This window comes from Macaca mulatta, chromosome 7, assembly GCF_049350105.2.
Source record: "Macaca mulatta isolate MMU2019108-1 chromosome 7, T2T-MMU8v2.0, whole genome shotgun sequence".
NCBI classification, from domain to species: domain Eukaryota; kingdom Metazoa; phylum Chordata; class Mammalia; order Primates; family Cercopithecidae; genus Macaca; species Macaca mulatta.
Genome location: NC_133412.1, coordinates 85,275,932 through 85,298,282, shown reverse-complemented (window position 1 = coordinate 85,298,282; position 22,351 = coordinate 85,275,932). Strand labels below are relative to the sequence as shown.

The 22,351-nt window shown below is 36.6% G+C and overlaps 1 long non-coding RNA gene across 1 annotated transcript in view; it reads right to left on the bottom strand.

The window, feature by feature from the left end:
• The window catches only part of LOC106999302 (uncharacterized), a 33,509-nt gene extending 15,833 nt beyond the window's left edge, over window positions 1–17,676 (bottom strand). The window contains exon 1 of the long non-coding RNA XR_013395355.1: window positions 17,447–17,676. This is a non-coding gene — a long non-coding RNA (uncharacterized LOC106999302). The remainder of the gene's footprint in view (window positions 1–17,446) is intronic.
• Between the last annotated feature and the right edge of the window lie 4,675 nt (window positions 17,677–22,351).

The window sequence follows — 22,351 nt, the reverse complement described above, 5'->3', positions numbered from 1 at the left end:
CATTTATATTAGGTTTAATGTCTTTCATATTTATGGGGTGCCAGGTACTTGTGCAGTTGTGATTTACCTTTTCATTAAAAGGTGTTTATACTGTTTTCCTTATTTCAAAACTAAGAAAACCGAGATATGTAAAGATTGATTGGATCAAAGTGACGTCAGCTGGGTGTGTTGAGCTGGCTGTCATACCAGTATCTCTGACATTTTAACTTGCACTCTTCCCTCTTCAGGAATCCCTACTTTTTGGGTTTCTCCAATAAAGTAGAGTCACCAGTATAAGAATGAGAGGCATCTGTGTTCTCTAATTTCTAAAAGTGATTTCTAACTTAAAAATAATAATTAGGTTGAAGCAACCAGATACCTTCTCAACCATGATCTTACATGTAAAGTGCCTGGTATAGAGCTCAGCATATTGTCATTCTCACGAGTGGCAGGTAATTAAAATGATGTGTCAGTGCCTATTCACTTCATTTCCTCATCTTTAGTGGTGGGCAAAAGGAGCTACAAGGGAAAGAGAGAACGGCTTTTCACCTACTTATTCAACCTTTTAAGCAAGTCTGCCTAGGGATCATCTGCTTGCAGGAGAATTGCTGTTCCTCTGTATGCATGAATTTTAGCACAATCCCTCAATGAGCTAGGCTCACCAAGTTTAATTCATTTAACACTCCAATACTAGCAAAATTTGTTAAGATTTTCTTGCTTGGTATTTGTGGAAATTGGTGAGGGGAAAAAAAAACGAAGAACAAATAGCTCTGGGCAAAACCAGGCATCTGAGAACAGATGGTGTGCGAGCTTCTACCGCTGAGCGTAGCTGATAAACCGTAACAGTGGCCTGTTCCGACACACAACTACTGGGAGTTTCGTGAGAAACTGGAGAATTCCCAGCAAAGCCAAAACGTTCCCGAGTGACCTTGACTTTATTTTGTCATAACACCACTAGACGTATCTTTACTGGTGGCATTATGGGATAACAGCAATATAAAAGTCCTTTTTAATAGAAATACTATAGGAAATATGTGGCCTCATCATGCTGTAGAGAAGATACAGACATTGATACACTCAAAACAGATCTACAGTGACCTGGGGTATTCAGGCATTAGTCTGATTCCAGAAGGATTTTCACAAGTTTGGGAAAATCACAAGTCCTTAGTGACTGTGTATTCAACCTCCATCTTTTACCCACCATTGCTCTCTTCCCTGAAAAAGTACAAAATAAGTCAAAAATAGCAAAAAGAAACCATTTAACTTGGCCAAATAGCTCTTTTAAATCAGGGATGCAATTGTTTTAACAGTATTCTAATCTGGAAACCTTAAGGTCATTTGTTATCCAGAATTTCCAATCTATGTTCCACATTCATTTTTGTCCTTTAATCCTAGGGATTATTTCTTTAACTGTCTCTCAAATCTGTGCCTTTCTGTCTTCCTCATTGTCAATCACACTTTTAATTCATACCCATATCATTTCAAACCTGGAACACTGTGACAGCCTCCCATCTGGTCTCTTTGTCTTGCATATAGTGATCATATCCTGTAGCTGTGAGAACACTTTGAGAAACTTCTCTTCTCGGACCCCGTGTATATCCTGAGGGCCTCTGCCGACACCACAAACCCTCTCAGATAATGAGTTATTATCTTAGTTTAGCCAATATATGATATAACCTAACTATTTCTGCCATATTAATTTCCACATATTTTCACACAGCCAAAAATCTTGTGTCTCAGTATCCCTCTACTTCACTGCCTAAATTCAAAGCCTACCATAGATCAGACTTGTATAGGCACAGCCATTTATTCATTCAACAAATATTTATTGAGTCTGCTCTGTAAAAGGCACTGTGTTCAGTGCAAGGAATGTAGCAACGGATACAACATTGACCCTTTCCCTATGGAGCTTATGTCCTAGTGGGAGGAGACAGACAATAAATGGATAAGTAAAATATATATAGTGTATGATATTATGATAAATGTGGGAGAGGAAAATAGGGCAGGGAAAGCGGATCGAGAACACCAGTTATCACTGTGCTGTTGCAACTTGTAAAAGGGGGAGTAAAAGACTAGAAAGAGATGAGACAGTAAACCATGGCTGGCATTTGGGTAAAGAAAAGTTTATGCAGAGAGAATATCCATTGCACAGCCTTGAGGTCAAAGCGGGTCACATCTTTTAAAAAGTATATTATTATTATAGCAAGAATACCTGGGAAGCTGGAGTGCAGGGAAAGAAAAGGATGACAGTAGTAGGGGATATTGTTGGAGAGATGACAGAAGGCCACATTTGTAGAACCTTTAGGCCATTTCAAGGACTTAGGCTTTCCCGGAGGGGGTGGAAACCCACCATTAGCAGGTTATAAGCAAATATGCAGCATGGATCATTTAGATGCTGTTACTCGTAGACCGAATGGGAGCAAGGCTCAAAGAAGACAGTCTAGTTAGAAGACAATGGTGATAGTCCAGATGATGATAATGATGCCTTGTCCCAAGGGGACAGCAGTAGCTGGTGACAAGCAATTACATTCTAGGTATGTTTTAAATATTGAACATAAAGGAATTGACACTGAACTATATGTGAAGTGTGAGAGAAGAGTTGAGAATAATGGCAAAAACATGTAGAATGATGGCATTACAGCTTGCTGAGACTGGAGAAGAGGTAAGAAGAGCAGGTATGGGGCAGAAATTATCAACAATTTGGCTTTGTGTATGGAAAGTTTGGTAAACTCACTGGATAGCTCAATAAACATGATGAGTAGGCAGCTGGAGATACAAATACAGAGTCCAGACAGTAGTCTAAAGATTTGCATTTGTAAGTCATTAGCAAATTACTTTATAATGGTTTCTACTTTGTGAATGAGCTGGAAATAAAGGTCATCAGCTGAGAGTGAGAATGGGGAACAGTGGATTGGAAGTTTGAAGAGTTAGAAAGAATCATGAAATAGTGGCCTAGGAGAGCAGTGGAATCAACAGATTAGGGATGTGATATGATTTCCTGTTGCTGACTTGAGCTGATGATGATGCTTGTCTCTTTTACACATGTGAGTGCAGGCAGAGCTGACTGAGCGTACAATTTAACAACTTCCCTGACTTCTGTCCCATAAAGCTCCAAAGGTTTCTTGGGAATGCACGCTCTCGCACGTCTCAAACCCTTTGTGTTCCTCTTTCCTACATACCTTTCATTTCTTGTGTTCTGTTATTTAAATCATAACGAACTTTTAAAGCCATTCTCATGTCCTTCATCCTTTATCAATTTTCTTTCTGATTTCACCTAGTATTTATTTATACCGCCTATCATATATCCCAGAATTTTATTTAATAATGAATAGTAGAGTAATAGAGTGAAAAACTTTGGAGTAAAAATAATTGGAATTAAATTTTGGCTATGTCACATATTATCTGAGAGATCTAGGAAAGTCACTTAATTTCTTTTAACTCCAATTTATTCTTTTAAAGAATGAGAACAAATGTAATAATCTTATCTCACAAAGTTCTAAGAATTTAATGAGAAGTGATCTCAAAATAGTTTGTAAATTATATGGGGTTAAATAAATTGAAGATTGTATTATTCAATTTTATATTTTCCATAAATTATATTAATAAATTTAGTTTTCTTTCCCAAAGTAGATTTTAAGATCTTTAGCTATAAGGATTTCAGATCTATTTTATCTCTTACTGCAACCAGCCTAGTAACTTGTCTTACACACGGCAGAAATTTAATAAAAATAAAGTTGTTAAATAAAACCTTAGTAAAAATAATTCAGTCATTTTAAGAATAAATTAGTAAAAATGAACGCACTTTAATGAAGGATTTTTACCCAGGAAATTCCAGAATTTATAATACAAACAGAATATAACCCACATATTGGTTAAGATTCTTTTAATTTGAGGTTGTCAGATTTAGCAAATAAACAACCAGGATGACCAGTTAAATTTAAATTTCAAGTAAACAAAAAATAATTTTTAGTACACATATATGTTTCATGCAATATTAGGGACATACCTATACTAAGACATTTTTCCTTCTGTTTGTCTGGTTTTGAATTTAACTGGGTACCAGGGTTTGAATATTTGTCTCCTCCGAAACTCATGTTGAAATTTAACAGCCATTGTGATGATATTGAGAAGTGGGACTTTTGAGAGGTGTTCACGTCACAAGAGTCCTTCCCTGGTGAGTAGACTAGTGCCATGATGAGGAGACTGGGTTTGTTATCATGAGAGTGTGATCATCCCCTCTCTTGCTTTCTCTCTCTCTCGTGGTCTCTTGCCCTTCTGCTTTCCCCCAAATAGGACACAGCAATAAGGCCCGGTTAGATATTGACACCTTGATATTTGATTTTCCAGTGTCCAGAACCATAAGCCAGTATATTTCTATTTGTTGTAATTGCCCAGCCTCTGGTATTTGGTTGCAGCAGGACGAAACAGACTAAGACATTGGGCATACTCTATTTTATTTGGCAACCCTATAAATTTAGTTACAAATTAAAGGAATCCAACTCAAAGTAGCTTAGATCAAAAAAGAATAATTTAATGGACCATTTGTCCGAACTGTTGGCAGGGCAGGAAGTAAAGCAGCCTCTTGGTCAGTGGGGCAGAATGCGCAAATATCATCAGAAGTTTGGCTATTATTAACCTTTGCTTTTCTCTGTAGGAGCTTCATTACCTCTGATGGTCTCATTCTGCCAGACACTTTGGGCTCACATCTTTCTAGAGCTGTCATCACACAAAATAAAGACTTTTTAAATAAGTTTAAATCACATAATCCTAGGCAAGGTCTAGGTTGATCGACCAGGACCAGGTCACCTGTCCATCCCCCAGAGCCATAACTGTAGAGAAGGAAATGTGATCTTCAGATTGGGAAACCTTTCCACACCTAGACCATATCCTCTGACCACGTAAGTAGATGGAGGCACCATTTCAGATCACGTATTTGTATAAGGAAGGAGAAACTGTTTCTCCAAAACAGGGAGAAAGAGATTCCCCCCAGCAAAAAGAGAAGAGATTCAGAACAGAAAAAGTAATAAATATTCACTATTACTTGAAATGTGAACAAATGGATTTCCTTTTAACATTATTAAACTGACTTCTTTCCCTCATTTTGACTGAGAGCTTCATGGAAATCTGCGTAATCTCTCCCGCTGTGATATGTATGTAGGTACGTGGCTCAAAATTCTTGTGAGTCCTCACTGAAAACCTTGAATTAATTTTTGGATAGTTTTACACAACTTTAGATTCAAATCTCTCAGTCAAACTGTCCCAAGCTTTTATTCTTTTGCCTTGATAGAGGGCATTCCACATGAAATAAGAGGCCCGTGTTTCCTAATTTAGTAAGACAGGTTGTAGATCCTTTCTCAAATCTTTATAACTGGTACTTGAGAACTCTGCAAATAAATTCTAGAAAATATATGCAAGTCTAAGTGACCAGTTCAGAATTTTATCTCCTGAAGAAGCTGGCCAGGCATTTTAGAATGAAATACATGTATTGCCCAGACTCTAAATTGGAAATGAGCATGTTTTAAACAAGTCCAGTGGAAAAGAATTAACAGTAGAACTAAAAACACCATATGCTTGTAACAGGAAAAGTCTTTCAGAGCAATATGCTATAATGATATAATTGAGTAAGGACCCAATTACATCAGGACAAAAGCTAAGATGCAGTGAGTAAGTTAGGCCTGATAACTCATGTTGCCTAGTTAAATTTACATATAAAAAACAAGGAGAATCTTATTGCCTTTTATTTATATTATAGAACAAAAATATCTCCGGTCGGACTTCTGCTTTTAGTAATAATGTACTAGGCAATTTGGACTGGTGAGGATAACCAGAAAAGTCATTTATATCTTCTCTTTGAAGATACAAAATTGCTATCAGGACACTGCAAAGTGGCTAGGCCAGGATACAGAGGAGGAAAGAGATCTAATGAACAGGAGCCTGAGATTTGGAATCATTTTTCTCCTGGGGGAAGTTGCCAATCAAAATGGGGTGGTTGAGAGGAGAAGAGATCATCGATGATTATGACCACCCAAGAAGACTAGAGAATCAGAGAACAGAGTCTGGAACTTGGCAAAGGGGACCCAGATGAACATCCTTGTTTAAGCTGATCCACAGAAGAATTCACAGCTTAGGAGGAAGAGTAAAGTGGATGTTGACAGTCTCTCATAGAAATTGCAGCTCAGCTTTGAATCTTCCTAACCAATAAATTGGATGAAGAAAATTCCATTTTGATATTGCATCCAGTACCTGGTAGAAACAACTGTTAATCATCTCTAAAGGAGGGGACATTATCCTAGCTCTTACACTATTTCTACAAATAATTTTAAAAATATAACTTAAAGCACACAATAAAATTTCACCAGTTTATAAAAAAAAAAGTAACATGAATAAAAGCCAGCAAAAACCTAAAGCACTACATACACAAAGCTGTTCAAAAGCTTGAGGGATTGGAACTATCAAACACAGAATTTAAAATATTCATGCCTACTATATACCAGGACATGGAACATAACCCACAGGTCAAAGAAAAAGTCAAAATGAGAATTAAAAAGATATCTGAAGCTGGGTGATAATGAAAAAGTATGATACCTAAAAACAATGAAAGACATCTAAAGCCATGCTTAAAGGAATATTTCTAGCCTTAAATGCACACCTTGGTAAATAAGAAAGGCTGAAAGGTAATAAATTAAAAATTCGTCTCAGGTAAGAAAGAGAACAAACCAGCCCCAAAAGAAGTAGAAAAAATGAAATAATGAATATAAGAGCAAAAATTAATTAAAAGTGACTGCATCATAAAGAGAATCAAGACAGCTAAAAGTTGTTCACTGGAAAATAAAAATAAAAATTGCTGTAGTTGTTATGAATTTGTTCAAGAAATATCTGAGAAGGAGCAAGTAACTTATATCTGAGCCATAACCACTAATCCTATGATAAAAGGTTCAAGTATAAAAGAGGATAAAAGAAGATATTTTTGACAAAACTTGTGTTAATAAATTTCAAAATTTAGATAAAAAGGCAAACTTCTAAAAAATTTATTTAGCAAAATAAATACAAAAATGAATGGGAGCATTGACTAACACCACTACTTTAAAAAAAAAAATTGAATCGATAATGTAAAATTCTTGCCTCAAGGAAAACTCTTCTATAAATTAATGATAAGGAAAAGGCAACCAATTAGAAAAATTGACACCAGCCTTGTAAAGGGATTTCATAAAAGACTATGTCCATATGATCAAAAACATACAAAAAAGCACTCAACATTATCGTGTATAATAGAAATAAAATTAGACTCATGTATAATAGAAACAAAGTGATACTACTAAATATCTACCAGAATGTCTAAATTAAAAGAAATACAAAAACAGAAACACTGGCTGTGTGAAGCAATGCAAACACATCCAGTTGTGTAAATTGGTCACATCCACTTTGAGAAACTGTTTAAGAATTTTTTCTAACATTGAGGATATGCATCTTGTATGATTTCTTAATTTGATTCCTAGGTATATACCCAGCAAAATGTGTTCAAATATCCACCATGAGACGGTGATATGGTTTGGCTGTGTCCCCACCCAAATCTCATCTTGAATTGTAATGCTCATAATCCCCATGGGTTGAGGGAGGATCCAGGAGAGAGGTGACTGGATCATGGCGGCAGTTTTTCCAATGCTGTTCTTGTGATAGTGAGTCAGTTGTCACGACATCTAATGGTTTTCTACCGCAGTTTTTACTGCTCTTTCTCACACATATAAGACATGCCTGCTTTCCCTCCCACCATAATTGTTAAGTTTCCTGAGGCCTCCCAAGCATTGCAGAACTGGGAGTCAATTAAACTTCCTTTGTTTATAAATTACCCAGTCTTGGGCAGTATCTTGGGTAGTAGCAGTGTGAGAACAGACTAATACACATACAAGAAAGTTCATAGAGACATCATTTTTAATAAACTTAAACTAAAACAACCCAACTGTCCAACAATAACAGAATGGGTAAATAATTACAATCCCATAATAATGGAATATACAAGAAGACTTATGAACTACAGTTTCCCATAGTAACTTAATGAATCTCTCAAGCACAATGGATATAAATGAAGCCAGACACAATAGAATATAAAGTTTACATAAAGTTCAAAAGAAGACAAGACTCAACTGCCATGTTTAAGGATGCATATGTAGGTGGTCAGTGTATAAAGAGAGCAAATAAATAATGTTCTCAAAAGTCAGAAGTGTAGTGATCTTTGGAAGAAGGAATGGTGCTGTGATTGGGAACAGATTTGCTGGAGACAGGGTTTCTGGGAGCATTCTAACTTTTGACACAGTGTGGATTACACATGCATGTGTTGATAATAACTCATTGAACTCCTTTGTGTGTGTCATTGATACTTTTTTGTGTGTGTTTTATATTTACAATAATTAAAGCTTTAAGATAAGGTTAATAAATAAGATCTTCATGTATGTCATTATTCATATAAATATGTAAAATAAGAATAAAACAAGGTTTGTCAATCACTTGGAACTTTTAAATTACTCCTCAGGTTGCCACAGGATCACAGAGCAGATAGCTAACAATCCTCTCCTCCACCCACACATTTCTAAAGAAAAAGAGAGTTTTTCTCTTGGCTCTCTCAGAAACTTGATAACATTTAGTCTCTCCTATTCATTTCTTTCTGAAATCTTACTTTGTTATCTCATGGTCTATGAACATGGGATGCCAATTAAAAATTATTTTATTTTTCTCATAGGAGATTTCAAAATATAAGGGGTTGGTGTGCAGTTGAACTCCCAAGTGTCAGAGAGTATGCAAAAAGATGGCCAACATACTTTTCAAAACACAGCAAACTTTATATGTCACATTTAGACTATGACTTCATTTATGTGTCATTAGCCCAGCTTAAGACATATATTTCTCATGTATTTCTAAACACAGAAATTTGTAGAGACTGAGTTCAGAGGATAATCACCCAACACATATCTCTGGTCCCTTGTCATACAGTTTCTGCATAAGCCAGAGAGACAACTGTGGGGACGGTCAGATATTTGATGCCTTTTACAGTACTCTCAGTATCACTGTGTAGTAACATGACTGGTTGTACAAGCCAAAAATCTTAAACTTTTGAGAAAGATATAAGAACATATATTTTATGACCAATATATGTATCAAATAGCCATGCCAACTAACCATCGTGGAAAGATCATAGGATTCAGAAAATATAGGTTCAAATTCTAATCCTGTCTCTGACTGGTATGTGATCCAGGACCATTTTCAGTGTGAACATCAATTTCCCATCTACATTGACAGTGAACATTATATGAGATAATGCAAGTGTAAGTGGCTAGCTGCTACTTGTGATACGGGCTATACAGTAGGTGCTCCATAAATGTTGGTCAAGTATTCACAGAAAATTCCCAAAACAATAAATAGAATGCATTGGGGAATATTTTAAAGGAAAGACACAATTTTGGAAAACATATCTTGAGAGATGGTTAATGCTTAACTTGATGGATTTTATTTTCCTTTGTCAAAGATCCAAAGAGAACTAGAAATAAAGTGTACACTCCTGTGGGATAGAGACCATTCTTCTGAGGTCCCTTTGAGGCTTCTTCCTTCCCTGCCCAGTAGTCAATGCTAGTGTTTCACAGGATTCTGAGGCTAGTCGTCTCCTCTTTCGGTTACATCTGCTCTCTCCTCACTCATCAATCCTCCCTGCTAAGTCACCATCTTTACACTGGCCACGTCCAAATCTCCATCTTCATCACCATTGTACCACCTGAGCTCCAAACCCCAGAATCATGGAAGAGATCCTTCTTGCATCAAGTCTGCAGCTCTTTTTCTTTTAAATGAATATTTTGATGCAGTTTGGAACACTTAAATGATGAGTTCTGACAGCACACTTCAGCCTGTGTTATATATATCTGAGAAGTCAGTCAAGCAGAGGTCTCCTGGAATGCTTCTCAGGTTTCCACTGGTGCTCTGAGGGATTCAGTTCACCTGGAGTTATGATTGAATCTGAGCCTCAGGCAGTAAATGAGCAGCTGTCTACACAGACATCTCCTTTAGTCTTCAGTTATTACCATGAGAGTCTCACGTACTTGCAGTGGAACTGTTACTGGTATAATAGTCCTGTCATATACAAATTTTAATTCATTTAATTTTTAAGGAATTCAGTTTTCTGTCGGCAAGAAGGACATAATTGAGTTTTCATGAAGGTGTAATTAAATACAGTGTATGTTGACCTTGCGGAGATTTAACTCACTTCACACAGGTTTGTATTCCAATGCCTTCAAATAATTTCCATCAAAATAATAGGTGTTTCCCTGGAAAATGGTAACAGAAAATGTGTTCACCATGTCTTCCCCAGTCCTTCAATGACTTAGCAGTCCATTACAGAGTTTCAGGCAATAGGTTGGAAACTGAGACTCTCCCAATAACTTAAAAACTCAACTGACTACAAAAGCTCAATCCAGCATTGCGGTTTGAGGAAGCAGACAAAAAAGACTAGCTTGTAGATTCAAAGGAACTAACATGATCTATGATAGAGATGCTTATCTCCCTTATCTAAATTTTTTGAAAAAAACTACTCAGCACATTTCCTTTTTTCTCCTCCCTCACTCTTCACATCTTTGTAATTTGTCTTGGGCCCCTACGCACCCCTAAGAATGCTCCAGCTAAGTCCACCAATGACTTATTCACTCCTTAAAATTATATAGATGTTTATCAATCCTCACGGTTTACTTTACTTCCTTGAAATGTACCACACTTGGCCTTCACTTCTTTCTTGACATGTTCTTTTTCCTTGATTTCTGTGGGAATGAATTCTCCCTCTGGGTTTCCTCCTACTTCTCTGGTATTTCTTCTTAGCCCTCTCTCCAAATCATAATAGCTTTTTTTTCCAACTGGCACAAAATAGTTTCTATTCTGAAAGTAAACACACCATAGTAATATATACCTTCTTAGACATCCCAAATGAATGTTTCATAGGCAACTTAAACTCCACACTGAAACAATCGGACTCCATATTTTCTCCCTGGAACAGGTTATTTGTACTGAGTTCCCTATCAATCAAAGTTATCACTGCCTTGCAGTTTCTTGGAACATAAATTTGTGTATTCTTCTGTGTTTCTTTGTATTTGGCTCCCATATTCAAGTAGTCAACAGTCTCCTTTGATTCTGTCTCCTGATAATTGCTGACTCTCCAGACTTTTATCCATTCCACTAACCTTTCACTGCATTCAGATCTCCACAATGACTCACCTGTAAGTCAAAACTTCTATTGGCCTAGTAAGAAAATATAAATTCTTAATCCTTTACAGACTGACCTCTGCTTAATTATCCAGTCTATTTTTTAATTCTATTCTTACCATTGAATTCTATATTTAAACCAATTCATTCTACCAGTAGTTTTCCCCAAAAATGTGTTCTTCTGACAAGAGAAAGCATTCATTATCAATTTCCTAATGATATAAAGCCTTTTTTTTTTTTTTTTTTTTTTTTTTTTTTTTTGCCTTTTCCCTATTTCTGCTTGGGTCATGACCTTACCCCAACAAGGAAGATGCCCTTCTTGCATAGCCCTATATCTTGAGCTTATGGATGATTTATTGCAACTGGCTGTTACTTCTCTCCCTTGAGCTCACGGAGGGTGTCTTGCCTGATTATATTTCAAGCTGTGAGTAACACGGTTTCTAAAAGTGTAATAAGTTGTGTTGACTATTGAATGAATCAAAGAGCATCCAAAGTCCCACTGGAAACACAGAGGAGGGAGCAGTACATGCAGGTTCTGGAATGACTTAAGTGTTTCATAATGGAAATGATATTAGGACTGGGTCTTACAAGAATATGAAGAGTGATACACAATTATGTGTCTATTATTGAAGAGATACCTTGGTTATGTTTATCCTTGCAACATAAGGTAAAATGCATCTGGTTATTCCGGCCATCCTTCTGATTCAAACTATCCCCTTTCCTGGTATGATATTTAAATTAGATGTTAGTCAACACTGGCCAATACATGAAACTCACTGATTCTAGCTATGGAAGAAAGTGACCTAATTCTGAATAGTGTCCACTATCCAGGCCAATACTTTGTGAGTTGAACAAAGTTAAATGGAAATAAGAGATTAAATTAGTATGATTTCAGCTTGTACATTTAATCAGCATAAGTTAGAGAACAAAGACAGGCCAGGGAGGCAGTGAGGCTCATGGCGGGAGTTTATTGTATCACTGTTGTTCAATTACATGGCTGCTTCCTCCTCCAGTCCCTATGTTATAAAACTGGTGGGCCTGGGGCTGCCTTTGGATTACAGCCCCTTGAAGTGATAAACATGCTGTTTCTCTGGGATTTGCCCCAGGAGATAAACATCTCCGATGGATTTTTCTGACAAAGGCAAGAAAGCTAATAATTGCAATGTCAGGCAAAGAAAAAAAGTGAAAACTAATTCAGTGGGATCCCTTATGAAAGAAGGAAGAAGAGCAAAAGATGTTTCACAACTGGAAGCATGAATTGTCAAAGCCTTTTGAGGATCTTTTGAATAAGCACATCCGCCAGGTTATAAATAATGACAACAGACAGTAATTTGCATGGATTAGGGTTGTTAACATTTATCAATTTCTGCATTGTAAGATACTCCCAAATTCTGGATGAGGAGTGTCTCTTTGTAGTGAAGGATTGATAGTGGGAGTAAAAGAATCTGATGAATTTAAAACTCAGATGAGAGAAAGCAAAGCTGTCCAGATCTAAACGGAGATACCATTAGTAGTTCCCATAAATCAAATCATGTTTATAGTGAGGATACAGTTGAATTGCCATCTGGACTTTTTAACCTCGACATTTATTTCCGAATCATTCCCTAATATTGGAAGTAAACTTAACCCTTGCTTTCATCTCCAGGGTTTGCCTTGATGCCAGTTTTTTTCTCTTTAAGAGAAATGATCTGATTTTTGATAAGGACAGAATGCCATGTGTGGCATGAAGTTGGAAGAACCAGAGAAATTCTTGTGTAACGTTAAGCTATAAAAGAAAGAAAACATACTTAGCTTTAAACCACATCAGCTGAGAAGAATTTAAAGTGAAGTCAGGGGTTGGGAAAAAGCAGGAAATCTATATTTCGTCTGCTTAAGATTGGGGCACCTAAATGAAGTTAAAATATACAATTATTTGATTTCTTTCCCCCCCAAAAATCCTATGTACATATAGAAAGGTTTGACTACAAATAGAGAGAAATCCACATAGATTTTCAACAACTAAGACTAAAGCTCTCATTAAATGACTAAATAATCAAGTCACATATATCTTGAACTTTTTGGAACTCTTATTTTTCTTTTAAAATTTTCTATTGACAATGTTTACAGTGACAAAAAGAAAAAGCCAAACTTCACATATGAAGTACTCTTTTTTTTTTTTTTTTTTTTTTTTTTTTTTTTGAGACAGAGGCTACAGTGCAGTGTTGCCATCTCAGCTCACTGCAAACTCCGCCTCTGGGTTCAAGCGATTCTCCTGCCTCAGTCTCCAAAGTTGCGGGGATTACAGGCACCCGCCACCATGCCCATCTAATTTTTGTATTTTTAATAGGGACTGGGCTTCACCATGTTTGCCAAGCTGGTCTCAAACTCCTCACCTCAAATGATGCACCATGTCCGCCCTCTTTTATTTTTACTCTTTAGACTTCAACACTTTACAAAGTGGGACTCATCAACTGCTTTAGTAATTAGTATAATGTTAAACATAAATCAAGTGGCTCAACAGGAAAGAGAACCTTAGGGTAGGTATTGGCAGTGATGGTGATGGGTGAGGGGTGGTGCTGAACAGTGGATACATTGCTTTCTCTGGACCTGACGGGACAGACAAGGCGTGTGGATTCTTCTTGGAACAAATTTGGAGTCAAATTATGAGAACACATCTTTGACTATTCAGATATTGCTATCCTATATAATAGAAAACCATTGCTTTAAGGGAATAGACATTTATGATTGAAGGGAAGTTTGTAAGCTGCAAGGCTATATAGTGGAAAGGATGAAGAATATAGACTTGGGAAATAGAAACACATAGGCTCAAATTTCAGATGTCACTTACTGGTGAAACAAAGTTCAACAAGTTTCTTAAATTCCCCTGAGTCAAAATTGGTATTACCCTTAAACTGAAGATAACAGCATCTAGCTGGAAGTTTTAACATGAAACCTAAATTATAAACAGTGCAGGTCATGACTGGATATATGGGTAGGTGATAGCTGATGTTCTATATAAATAAAACATTTAAAAAATGGGTTTTGTGTCAAATCATGAGATGATGGATGGGTGCAGCCCAAGCAACATGTGTGAAATTCACATTTGAGAGGCTTAAATAACCCCTAGAAAAACATGAAGAAACAATGAACAAGACAACCTGTGGTTTCAGACGTCAGCCTCAAACTCCAATTCAGAATGGCCAGCAATCCATAGTGATGGCTCCAACAGGCATGCAAGTGACTTTTCACCCAAGAATGTGCTGTGTTCCAGGGCAGTTAGCAATTTCTCTGATGGTTAATGATCCTCCCTATCAACCCCGGTGGAAGACAGTTATTCACTGCTACCAAGTGCAGAACTTTTTCACTTACTTTACCATTTAACTGTGAATATTATTAAAGAAAAAGATCTTTTTCTCCTCCCTTCTAACATGTTAAACTAAGAATCTTCCCACTGTGAATTACTGGCATCTTACTTTTTGACTCCTTGACAAGAAGAGTTGGAGTTACTAAAATGCTGTCATTTAAAGTGTTGGAGTGGAAACCAGAACATTACCTATATCAAGAAGGGGTTCCTTCTCAGGCATTCAGGTCTGGATAACATTTGTGCAAAATGAATGGTCCATTTGGAAATGAGTGGTTGGAAAACAGTCTGACACTTAATACAGAATGGTGAGTCAGACTTTAGAAGCAGGTACCTTAGCTCAGGCTGTTATAGCTTCCAGCTTAGACTTGGAGGCTTATAAACAATAGACATTTATTTCTCACAATTCTCTGGCTAGAAGTCCAAGACCAGGGAGCCAGCATGATCAGGTTCTGGTGAGGACCCTCTTCTAGGTTACAGATTGCTGACTTATATCTTCACATGGTGGAGAGAGACAGCCCTCTCTGGGGTCCCTTGTATAAGAACACTAATAGCATTCATGAGCACTCTGCCATCATGACTTAACTCCCAAATCCCCCACCTCGTAATGCCATCACATTTGTAGAAGTGTATTGGGATTTCAACATATTAATTTTGGGGGGACAAATAGTTAATTCACTGAAGCCCAAAGAAACAATCTTTTCAATTGCAGGATCTCTGAAATTAGTCTATCCTTTTCCCCCATGATACAGCTCTGATCTTGTTGTTAACATCTTTCTCAGAAGTTCAGCATTTCTAGTGCCAGGAGAACTAAATGTTAACTCCTGAGAAAAAATACATTCTTTCTCCCTGGAATGTGCTCTTTCATCTTCCAATTTTAAAGTGGAATGGAACATTTTTCTTTTCTCATTTTATACATGAACCAATTCTCTTGTCAATACCAACTGTATCTCGTCAGTGTCATTTATAGTTATTATGGAAAGTTAAATGGAATGAAATTTGATAAAAAATATAAACCACTTATTAAAGCTACCTAATTGGGGAAAGGTGAGTTTAATCTACTGTTTCATTTTTAAGTTTCTGTTTCCTCTCCTTTTCCTCATAAATAGGAAAAAAAAAATTGGCACAGAAACTTGGCTCTTGAGATTGTGAAGAAAGTTTATTCTACATGGAACTTGACACAAGCTGATCAGGGAATGTCTTTTGTCTGCAGACTTTCTTTAAAGAGAAGAATTGGTTTCTTAACTGCTTTCAAAGGTTGCCTTGATAAGTTTCTTTGTGTCATTGTATCTTTCATTTTGAGTTGAAGGTTTTTCACCCAGCCCTTATTATAGATGACCTAACATTTTGCTCCGGGGCTGATGCCAGAATCCTTTTCCTTTAGTTCCTGGCAAGGTTGCTGCCATTTCCTATCTCACGCCTTCCTGAATTTACCTAAACTGAAGTTCCAGGCTTTTGTTGAAATGCTTTTCTCCCTTCCGCTCTTGTGTACCCTGTGTCACATTATCTGCAAAAGGTTGCAACCAACTTCCCTTCACTGTGGACACAGGAAGGGGAAATGAAGAGGGGAGAAGTTACTGATCTGATTCTAGAGGTCAAGGGTGTGGGAGGGTGAATGTACATTTCTCAATAGCTTTCGCTGCCATGTGTGCTTTCCTTTGTTGACCATCCCTTGCTATTGTGTTGGGGAGTCTTTTAATAACACCCAGCAGAGTTGACTCAATGGCAATACCAAGATGAAAAAGACTTGGTTAAAAAAAAAAATTATATGTGCACATTTGCCAGGCACATACGCAACAAATAACCAGCTATTTATTTCTGCAGGATATTCTGCGTCTGCAGCTTTTCTCACGTCATAGAGAGTATCAACGTACTTAATTCTCCCAGCGTCTCATTAAATTAAGTGTTCTTTCACCACTCTAAAGTGAATAAAACTATAAACAGAGAATTAGGGAGGAGCAGTCTGTTGTCTAAGATCACACAGCAAGTGAAAGGGCCACTGTTCAAAATCGATGCCCACCCCTGCTTTTTCAAACTTCCAAGCTGCTGTTAATGTATGAGCACACAGGCTGCTGACGTGGAAATCAAAGTTACAATCTAGGACAACTTTTTCACACCAAAAGGGCAGTGAGATTATCTTTTTGATTTAAATTATTCTCTTCTGGTGCAGCAGGCTAATTAATGTTAGTGTATTTCCATTTTTCCAGCCCAGAGATCCTTGGATGACTCTCAAAGTGCCTCACTTGCAACCTGGGTCTCTTGCAGGCCTTAATTAATGAGATTCCTCTGCTCCACTGTCTCTGCAGGGCTGATGGTAGCCCTGTGGCTCTTCCATCCAGTTTGTGGTGATTACAAAAGGAGCCTCGGAGTCATGTAATAGGCAGGACCACTGCTCTTAACAGGGTCCAGCACCTGGGAGGGTAAGGCCTGGCATGGGGCTGGGACAAAGCATGTTTACAACACCCTGAAGAGTGAGCTTGAGCTTTTCAAGACCATTGAGAGGATACTTTCGAAAGTGCAGGAGTGCATTAATGAACACACAAATGTCTTTGATTTATTAGCATCCCTTAAGCATGAGAACTAATAGAATAACACATCAAAGGTAACATTTGCGTTATGAAGGGAGGGCTCTGTAAACATGAACAATGGAGAGAAAGAAAATAGACCTTCTGTAGAGATGTCATATCCATCCTCACACCTGCTTCTGGTCGGAAGATGCAATCCTTCATTCTGAGCATTTCCTCTGGCCAAGTCCATACTTTGGGGCCAGAATTAAAGGGAAAGAAAAAGAAAGAGAGAGAGAGAGAGAAGAAAACAGAAAGGAAAGACAGGAGAGGTGAAGCAGATAAATGGAAAAATCAGTGAGGACCCAGAGAAGTAATTGTTTGCACTTACTTTAAATGTTGAAAGTTGTCTTCTTCACTGCTTAATTCAAGGACAAATAGTGAAAGTATTTTCTAGAGGGAAATAATGAGGCATCGAGAGGTTAAGTGGGCGGCTGGGAGGAGCATCCAAGGCTCTGACTTTCCGTCCCCATCCAGCTGCTCTTCCTCCTCAGTTGGGGCCAAGTCCAAGACCACAAAAGACGCACTAGGCGTCCAAATAAAGCAAATAAAACAGAACATGCAAACCTTTATGCAGACTTAATCAAAGCAAATGGATGGGACATTTTAAAGATATAACTTTAACCAGACCATTGCCTAATGGCCATATTTTCAAGTCAAAATGTATCACAATCACATACTAATTTAAATGATCACTCTTACAGAAATTAGATAGGAAAATTTTAAAACTGTATGCATCTCTGAAACATTTAGAAATGCATTGCTCTCCAAAGCTAAATTTTGAGAGAAGCTGAGAGCTTACACTTATCGACATAATTTTTCTTCTCCACCCTTAACCTGCTTTTTATGTTACTTCCTTAATGGTCTTTCTTAAACAAACACAAAAGTAAAGATTTTCTTCTGATTTTAGAAGCAATAGGTACCTGTTTTAGAAAATTTGGAAAGCACACAAAAGTATCAACAATAAAAATAAAAGCCACCTATAAATGCAAACATACCTTTACTTTGGAGCGCCATATGGGGTAAGAGGCACTGGGAGTTAGATATGAACTGACCCAGGTTTAGCCCCAGCTCTGTCCCTCAATATTGATGAGTCTCCAGGAAAATTACTTAGCCCTTTCAGGACTCACAATGTCCTTTGCAAAATGGAGGTACTAAGAGTGCTTATATTGTAGGATGCCAAAGAGGACTAAAGGGTGTGTGTCCAGTGCCTAGAATGACAGCACTCAGCAGGTTTTATTGAGCACTAACTCTTTGCCAGATGATAAGTTCAGCTTTATGTACAGATTATCAAGTTATCAGTGGGGGAGTTGAGATTTGACACCCCACCCACAATGATAAAACATTTTATTAAAATTCTTGCGATTATGTTTCCCAGAAATATTTTTCTAAATTTGATTTTATAAAATATGTATAATTTTGCATATTATGTGGAGTGCTGTAGCATAAATCCCCAGATAATATATACACTCAAATATTTGTGACAGCTGCATGATACTTCAATATAGACTATTACATGGTTTACGTAAGTAATCCTCAATTATTGGACTTCTAAGTTTTTGTTTGTTTGCTTGTTTTTTGAAGAAAACACTTTTGTTTATCAACCTTTTAAGGAATCTTAGATTTCCCTTTACTTAGAATAATATGATTGGGTCAACATTAAGGTACACTTTTAAGGTGTAAGTTTCATCTTGATGAATTAGTTTCTATCAAAGAAATTCCAATTAAAACCCTAAAATGATTTATTTGAAGATCAGCTCTTTGACAGAAATTGTAAATTTCACCCAAAACACTAGTTGTTAGAATAGACAGAACTTTTTCTCAAGTGAAAAACTGAGATCTACAAAAGTTCAATTTCCTTAGTTCTAAAAATGTAAAATGAAAATTATATATGTATGTATAATTGGCTCTGAATTTTACTCTCTGAATGTAACAGCAATTTGGTCTTACTATGCTGCCCCCAGATTTAAATATTATGCTTTTATGTTTTAAAATACTATAAATGAATTAACCCCCAATTTGCCATAGGTAAACCAGTCAATACTTAGAACTCTGAATTTTTCCCCAAAGCTGCGGGGTTTGCATATGCACAGTAATGAAGTCCAAAAATCTCACTTAGCACATACATCATATAACAGAAATATTTACCAGTTGTTCTCAAAAAATAAATAGAGGTAAAAAAATAATTTCTGGACAAATGGATTCAAAATCCCAAATTGGGACCCCAACTACGTAATGACATCCCTGCTTTGTCCCAGCTCACCTGCCCACCAGACAGCAGCTCCTGTCTCAGTTGCTGGATGTATCTGGTGGCTTAGTTAGTGCAGGGTTTAAAGCAGGCAGGGTGAGGGCTGCTTTTGCGTTGTTAAGGGAGGCTGGAGAAGGGGATGGTAGAAGCTCAGGGCTGTGACCCTGTGGTGTAATGCTTGTCAGAAACTTGAAAGTCTTCAGCCTTTTATCCATTCCAAGTGTTATACATTTGGTCAATTTGTTTTGATGTCTACTTTCCCTAGCTTTCTCAAATCATTATCCCCATCACATCCTGGTTATTGCTTATCAGCTCAAATCCTCATTATCCTGATACATTTAGAAGGCAAATAAATGCAGCCACAGCACAGTAAGATACAAGGACTTGGCTGAGAGTGAGATCAGAACTTCCTGTGAGGAAGCAACAATGGACTATAAAAGAGGTCATTTAAAGCCCTTGTTAGATGTAGTAACATTCCTTAAAATCATGTGGTTTGCTTAGGATTAGGGTGCTTGTAAGTCAGTTGGAAAAAGGATACTCGTAAAAATCAGTCTTTCCTTAGCCTCTTCACTCATAAGCTACTTTTCATATTCCTTATGAGAATATCCTATTCATTATTCTTATATAATGGTTTTAATGTTTGCCTGATATTTTCTTTATGAATGTATCCTGATTTTATAAAATACCCTTCTTTGAAGACTTAGATTTTTTTCTTTCTAATTTTGACTTGCTATAAACTACACCAGGATTAACATAGTTTTAGCTATTGCATTATACATGTTCGTGATTATTTCCTTAGGGCAAATTCCTGGAGAGGGAAATGCTGCACCAATGGATACATGAGATGCCTCCCAGAAAAATCATACCAAGGTTTATTCCTGCCAGTAAATATATATAATACATGTATACATACACAGATATAAGCACACAATTATATGAGCCAATGAATAGCATATATATGTCCACATGCTTATACATATATATTAAATAATTGTCATTTTCAGTTTTTAGAACTAAAGAAATTGAACTTTTATAGTCCTCAATTTTTTCACTTAAAAATTCTATCTATTCTAAGAATAAGTGTCTTTGGTGAAATTTGGAATGTTTTGTCAAATAGCCAATCTCCAGATAATTTATGTTGGGGTTTTAATTAGAATTGCATTGTCTTTATATATTAACTTGTGAATAATTGACTTTTGTTTAACAATTAATTTTTGGATTAGAGCATTCCATGTTTCACTGTCTATTCAAGTCCTTTTAAGTGTCAGAAAAATACTTTGAATTTTGTAAGTGCTTATTGATACAAGAATTTCTAGACATTTTATAATATTAGTCTTACAGTAAATGGGATATTTTTTAATGTTAGAATCTAACTGATATGGTTATCTATAAGCAAAAGTGTTTATTTCATTATGTTAACTGTGTAACTGGTAATTTTAGAGCTTCTGTTATCAATTCCAGTAGTTCACTTTTTTAAGTTAATTATTTTCAGTTTTCCAGCTAGACAGTTATATTATCTGCAAATGATGATAATTGTTTTTCTTTATATATACTTAATTACATATATTATCTATATTAGATGTTTACAGATATAATTTTTTATTATGTTGTATTTGTTAGCATTTGAAAACAACATTACACAGTGATGGGAATAGTTGGAATTCCTTTCCCTAGCTTTAATGAGAATATCTCTAGTGAATTATCATTAGGCATAATGTTGGTGGCTTATTTTATCAGAACATAGAATTTATCATACTAAATAAATGTCATTCAATTTGTATATATTTTGAAAGTTTTATTCCAAATGTATGTTGAACTCTACCAGATGCCTTTTGGAAGATTTTTAGATGAATAGATGGTGTTTCCTCTTTGATATATTGATGAGGTAGCATATTAGTAGATGTCTTCACCTTGAAAGATCCTCATACTTATAGGATAAACCCCATTTTACCGTGGATATTAGTCACCTGATATGATACTGCTGTGGCATTCTTTAATTATGGAAAGTTGATTTTCCATGTATACTCAAGTTTGAGAGAAATTCATTTTGTTTTTATGGTGAGTCACCTCATGATAATAATTGTAGTTTTCCATTTTTTTCCCATCCTTGAAATTGGTATAAGAAGTAACTATTGGCCGGGCGCGGTGGCTCAAGCCTGTAATCCCAGCACTTTGGGAGGCCGAGACGGGCGGATCACGAGGTCAGGAAATCAGGACCATCCTGGCTAACACGGTGAAACCCCGTCTCTACTAAAAAATACAAAAAACTAGCCGGGCGAGGTGGCGGGCGCCTGTAGTCCCAGCTACTCGGGAGGCTGAGGCAGGAGAATGGCGCAAACCCGGGAGGCGGAGCTTGCAGTGAGCTGAGATCCGGCCACTGCACTCCAGCCTAGGTGGCAGAGCGAGACTCCGTCTCAAAAAAAAAAAAAAAAAAAGAAGTAACTATTCCTTGATGTGTGAAACACTTACATGTAATTAAGTGATGTGTCTTTGATTGGACATAAGGTGGACATTAGAAGCAGCTGTATTTTGACAAATTTTCAAATTCCTGCCAGAGTTTTTGGACAAAAAGTTTGTATGTATAGTTTGGTTATTTAGTAGAAAACCACTTTTTTTAACAAAATGTTCAACTTTATTACCACTAAAATGAAATATTTCCTTATAAATGGTCTACTGAATCTTTTATAGATGTGAAATTTAAAAAAAATTCTATGTAGGTTATTCTGTCCTTTCTTCTCAGTAACAGAGATCTTTTCAAGAAACTATTCTCAGATCTTATTGGTCTTTTCAAAGTCCATTCCAGATTAACCAATATTTACTGCTCTTTTAATTCATTAATTTCTGCTTTTATCTATATTATCTTCTTTCTTCTACTTTCCTTACATTCGATTCATTTTTTTTTTTTGGTTCAGTTGCATATGTGATTTATTTACCTTCTTTTTAATTTTGTTTGTGTTTAATAAACACTAATACAAATGATTTTTCTTT